Below are 6000 nucleotides of genomic sequence, written 5' to 3'. Positions count from 1 at the left end.
AGGTGGTGAAGTCAAAAAGAAATCAAGATGCAGAAGGTCAGGAAATTAGAGTGCTAGGCCTACTTTTGCCTACAAATACAGTTAAATCCGGTTGCTTTCCAATTTTGAGCCTGTTTCTACTCCCATGTTTATCCAGCTTGATTCTGACATTCTCTAGTTTTGAGGTCGAAAAGAATCTCTAGGGGCAGAAGAACAGTATCACAACAAAACCTGGGGAATGAATGAAAGTAGATGTAATAAATGTCAAATCTCTATAATAGTTTATAGTTATTGTAGAATGCTGATAATTTATATTTATATACTGGCTGGGCTTAAGACTAAATGCTTCCTGGTTAAATTAATCAACCTGAGGGAAAATTCCTAGAGATATTGAGATTTCTTGCCTACCCCCACGTATTGCAATGGAACCACTGGGTTCTCAACTGATATGCTTAAAATACAGCTCAGTAATAGGTAAGCCTGAGCCATGGATGCAGGTTTTCAATCACATCTTTTGTGCTTTATTGTTGAAAAATATTGATAACATCAAATAGAGGGTCATTAAATCTATGAAAATAAAGGTTGTGTCTTTAAAAGAGAACACTGGAACACTGGAGAAAAATAAAGGATATTCAGTGGGGTGGGGGGTGGGGGATAAAGCTATTTAGAAATAGCTGACACTGCAAAGGCATCTACAATAAGGGTTGAGGTAACCTCCCTGGGTTGCAGTGGCAGTTGGGGAGAGGCACAGGGTAAGGATGACTGCTGCTACCCTTGCAGCCTTCTGGTGCTATAGACCACAGACAGCATGTGGTATGAACACTGATGGACCAGAGTGAAAACACAGCTCACACACATGTGGAAAAATCAATGACAATATAATATAGGAAACTAAGTATAGTGTTCACACAGGGAAAAAAAGTGATCAGATGTCTGTATTAGTTTCCTGCTATAAAGTTGGCCAGAGGTAGGACTGGGATTCTAGTGAGTATGTAACTAGAAAAGCTAATGAAGAACAGTAAAACTTACAGATGACACAAAGGTCCAAGAAGGACTCCTTGGATTAAGTCAGGCTTCTAAATTAAGAGTTAGGAATTTTCATTAGCTGAGATACAGCAGATGGCTTTCAGAATGAATGGATGTCAATGAGTAATTGTTGCAAATGATAGAAGTGAAATGACAGCTGCAAGACTGAGTGTTCTTATCTGTAGACTCAGACAGATTCAGAAAGATGACATCCAATATCTTAGATTGCTCTCAAGAAAAGCCACCATAGCAGCATTAGAAGTGAGATTTAGAATTTGTATGCTCAGAGCATAAAGATCCTTAAATCAGTCTTAAAGCTCCAAAATGATCTTCTTTGATTCCATGTCTCACATCCAGGTAACGCTGATACAAGAGGTGGGTTCCCATGGTCTTGGGAAGCTCCACCTCTGTAGCTTTACAGGGTACAGCTCTGCTTCTGGCTGCTTTAATGGGCTGGAATTGAGTGTCTGTGGTTTTTCCAGGTATACGGTGCAAGCGATCAGTGTATCTAATATTCTGGGGTCTGGAGGACAGTTACCCTCTTGCACTAGACAGTGCTCCAATGGGGCTCTGTTTGGGAGATTCAACCCCAGATTTCCCTTCCACACTGCCCTAGTAGAGGTTTTCCATGAGGGCTCTGCCACTGCAGCAAACTTGTACCAGGACATCCAGACGTTTCCATACATCCTCTGAAATCTACATGAAGGTTCCCAAACCTCAATTCTTGACCTCTGTGCACTTGCAGGCTCAACACCATATCGAAGCTGCCAACAGTTGGGGCTTGCACACTCTAAAACCACTGCATGAGCTGTACCTTGGTCACTTTTAGCCATGGCTAGAGTGGCTAGGTTGCAGGGCACCAAGTCCCAAGGCAGCACACAGCAGAAGGGCCTTGGGCCTGGCCCATGAAACCATTTTTTCCTCCTAGGCCTCCAGGCCTGTGATGGGAGTGGCAGCCACAAAGGTCTCTGATGTGCCCTGGAGACATTTCTCCCCATTGTCTTGGCCAATCACATTTGGCTCCTCATTCCGTATGCAAATTTCTCCAGCAGCCTTAAATTTCTTCCAGAAAATGGGTATTTCTTTTCTATTGCATCATCAGGCTGCAAATTTTTTCAACTTTTATATTCTGTTTCCCTTTTAAAACAATTCTTTTTTAACAGCATCCAAGGCGCCTCTCGAATGCTTTCTTGCTTATAAATTTCTTCTGCCAGATATCCTATGTTATCTTCCTTAAGTTCAAAACTCCACAAATCTCTAGAGCAAGAGCAAAATGCCACCAATCTCTTTGCTAAAACAGCAAGTGTCACCTTTGCTTCAGTTACCAACAAGTTCCTCATCTCCATCTGAGACCACCTCAGCCTGGATTTCATTTGCCATGCCATTATCAGCATTTTGGTCAAAGACATTCAACCAGCCTCTAGGAAGTTCCAAACTTTCCTACATTTCCCTGTCTTCTTCTCCACCCTCCAAACTGTTCCAACTTCTGCATGTTACCCACTTCCAAAATTGTTTCCACATTTTTGGGGTATTTTTATAGCAGCACCCCACTCTACCGGTACCAATTTACTGTATTTGTCTGTTTTCTTCCTGCTGATAAAGACATACCCAAGATTAGATAATTTATAAAGAAAAAGAGGTTTAATGGACTCAGTTCCACGTGGCTAGGGAGGACTCGCAATCATGGCGGAAGGCAAAAGGCACGTTTTACATGGCAAGAGACAAGAGAGAATGAGAGAACCAGGTGAAAAAGATTTCCCCTTATGAAACCATCATATCCTGTGAGACTTATTCACTACAACAGTATGGGACAAACTGCCCCCATGATTCAATTGTCTCCCACCGGGTCCCTCCCACAACACACATCAAGATGAGATTTGGGTGAGACACAGCCAAATGATATCACTCTCTCATCGGAAAACTCTAGAGGTTAAATGTGGCATGAAACCAAGTAATGAGCCTCTTTCCTCCTTCCTCTCACTCCAACAGTTGCAGTATCACCTGGCAGGTAGGTCATGAAATCCATTCTGGCTAGAGCCTACTTTTGGTGACCACACCATCTTAAGGTCTTGAAGGCTGCTCCTAGTGGGGGACTCCATGTAAAGAAAAGTAGGATTTCTGGTTATTATCATTATAAACTAAAAACAATTAGGAAATTTCAGGTGAAGACTATAGAAATTACTACCATCATGATATAGTCTTGTATAAATCCTGCGTTTAAGCAAAATCAGGAAAACTCTGTCTTTGAATGACATCAGAAGACTGTGATAATAATTATTTAAGTGTATTATTTAGTAAGTCTTTAAATATATTTTAACAATACATTTTAGATAAAAACAGGGACCATGACTGCATCCATGTGTACCCTGGGCCCCAGTGGGATACTTTTCAATCCTCTTCCCAATCCCCAGACTTCCTCTGTACATATGGTTCACTGGATTCCCCCAAGGATACCTGATAATCAAGTTTACAATGTTGTCCCTGGGCTACGTTTCCAGGCCAGATCCAGAAGGGTGGTTTGGAGAATAGTTCATGGCTAGTGTGGCCACTGTGGCTGGCAAAGAATTTCTTCCTGGGATCACATGAGATTCATCACTGGGATGATACTGACACACTGATTTGGGGTGACTCTCACCTAAGTCAGAATCTGGAAATGTTCAGGATTCTGATCTACCAGTGGTTCAATTCTGAGCCTTGAACATGAGCCACATGTGTAAGCTGTGATTTAGCTCTGATCCATCAGTGTTCCAACCACATTGCTGTCTGTGGTCTATAGAATAAGATGGATGCAAGGATAGCAGTAGGCATCCTTTACCCTGTGCCTCTCCCCATCTGCCACTGAAACCCAGAGAGGTTACCTCAACCCTTACTGCAAATGCCTTTGCAGTATCAGTCTTCCCACCAGGTATGGTTGTGCTTGTTTCTTCTGAAGGTTTTGAGACATGTCTTGCTCTGCAGCACTCCAGTCCTTCCAGTCAATGTCCTTTCTTGCTTCTGGTTTATGAGGTGGTGTGGTGACATCATGATCGACTGGGTAGATATTAAGTTATGCAGAACAAAGTATAGGCATTCATTATGCAAATGGAATTGCTTTCATGTATCTATCAATGGATGCCCACTTATCTTTTCCATGGATGGCTCAACACTGAAAGAGATTATACTCTAAAAATAAAGTAATCTCAGGCTAAAGAATTCAAGGACATATATGGCAGGAAGATGCATTGCTTAGATTTATGTTGTCAAATCTAAATAGTAAATTTAAGGTAACCAGAAGATAAACCATCTTTCACATTTTCCTGCATACTCTAGGTGATACTTGCATTAGTGATTATCATCAACAAACCATTGTAATGATCTTTTATGGAGTCATTTGATGCCAGTTTTAATGGTTAGCATAGATGATTCAGTATTGTGAGTAGCAGTGTAACCAGCATTAAATAAATGGCATCAGGGCAAAAAAAATCATATCGTTTAGAGGAAAGGGATTTATCTTGAATAAAATTAATATAACACAACTACCACAAATGAATAGAAATTTAAGGAAGGCAGCAGAAAAAAAGTAAGAAAAAGCATTAAAAGAAGACAAAATGATCTCAGGAGGAAGAGAAGGGAGATTTCTCCATTGTATCAGGAGAGAAAGCAAAGGATGATAGCAAGTATTTATTCAATTGGAGGTTTCATTGAAGGAAGTTACAGGACATCTTTTTTCCTGGCCTTCAGTTTTTCTCTGTGAATTAAAGATACAAGCACCTACTTCTAGATTGTGGGAAATGTTTAGCTTAGAGGTACCTGGTCTCCAAGGAGAATTCCAAATGTAAAATTTAGCTTTATAACTTAAGTGTTAACACAATGAATAATTCATTTATAAAATATATCCACTGGAAACTTGGCTGTCAGGGAATGTGTATGAATAAAAATTAATGTTTTAATGTTTATATCCTGATTTATATTAAAAATTAATGTTTATATCCTGAGGATATAAACAAGTGACTGTGTTGTATTTACTTATTATAATAAAACTCTAGGAAAAATAACTATTTCATCCTCAGTTAAGTTGATCAAATACCGAGATTCCATTATGAGCAGGGAACTTTGTGTATATAAGGACGAAGCATATTAATGACAGGTTCTGTCCTTAGGAGACATTATTTTGGAGGAATACAGACTATAAACATAATTTTATTGTAATGGCAACACTCTGTATATAATGGTATGAATAGATACACTGAGCCCAGAAAGGAGTGGCCACATCAGATCTTTCTAGTGAATGTTTTTCTAATTGAGTCTTAGAAAGAGTTTCTTATATGAAAAAGTGTGGAATAAATGTGGCAGTCAAAGGGAAGTACATAGGAATATTGTGTAGCTATGTCTGTGTAACAGACCACCCAACTTAGCCCTTAAAATGTCAGCTCTTTATGGTCGCTCTCAATTATGTAGACCTCAATTCATTTTACTGACAATTTCCATTTGGAAATTTAGACTTGGCCTAGATTTCTGGTCCTTCTGTTCTTAACTGAACCACCACATGCATTTACAGAGTTCTGGGCAGCTCTGCCTCTGAGGAGGTGGCTAGCTTTTCATTGAGGGAAGGGGATGGTAGAGGAGACTCAGCCTCATGTTTGTCAACATTAGGGGACTATCCCAAATTTGTTCACATAAAGGCTTGGCAAGAATTTAAGAGGGATGATGGAATCCAAGCCTATTCAAGCCTAGGCTTGGTATAATGCCTTTCACATGTTGACCAAAGTATTGGCGACAGGCAGTCATGAGGCCAGTCTAGATTTGAAGATAACAATAGATCTACCTCTTAATCAAAGGAACTGCAAAGTCTCATTAAAACGTGGCATGCATTCAGGGAAAGGTGGGAACATGTGGCATGTATTTATTTATTTATCCATTTGTTTATTTAATGCATTTAACCACAACACATTAAGTTTCTAAGCATAAGATAATTTTGTATACAATTAATTAACTTTACTAATACAACCGAACTTT

At 39.7% G+C, this 6000-nt stretch overlaps 1 long non-coding RNA gene across 1 annotated transcript in view; it reads right to left on the bottom strand.

Moving 5' to 3' along the window:
* Positions 1-2678: 2678 nt before the first annotated feature.
* The window catches only part of LOC144340050 (uncharacterized), a 32111-nt gene continuing 28789 nt past the window's right edge, over positions 2679-6000 (bottom strand). Inside the window, exon 4 of the long non-coding RNA XR_013415779.1 lies at positions 2679-4035. This is a non-coding gene — a long non-coding RNA (uncharacterized LOC144340050). The remainder of the gene's footprint in view (positions 4036-6000) is intronic.

This window comes from Macaca mulatta, chromosome 3 (assembly GCF_049350105.2).
Source record: "Macaca mulatta isolate MMU2019108-1 chromosome 3, T2T-MMU8v2.0, whole genome shotgun sequence".
NCBI lineage: Eukaryota > Metazoa > Chordata > Mammalia > Primates > Cercopithecidae > Macaca > Macaca mulatta.
Note: the sequence above shows the minus strand (reverse complement) of the source record. Positions and strands in the feature narration are given on the sequence as shown.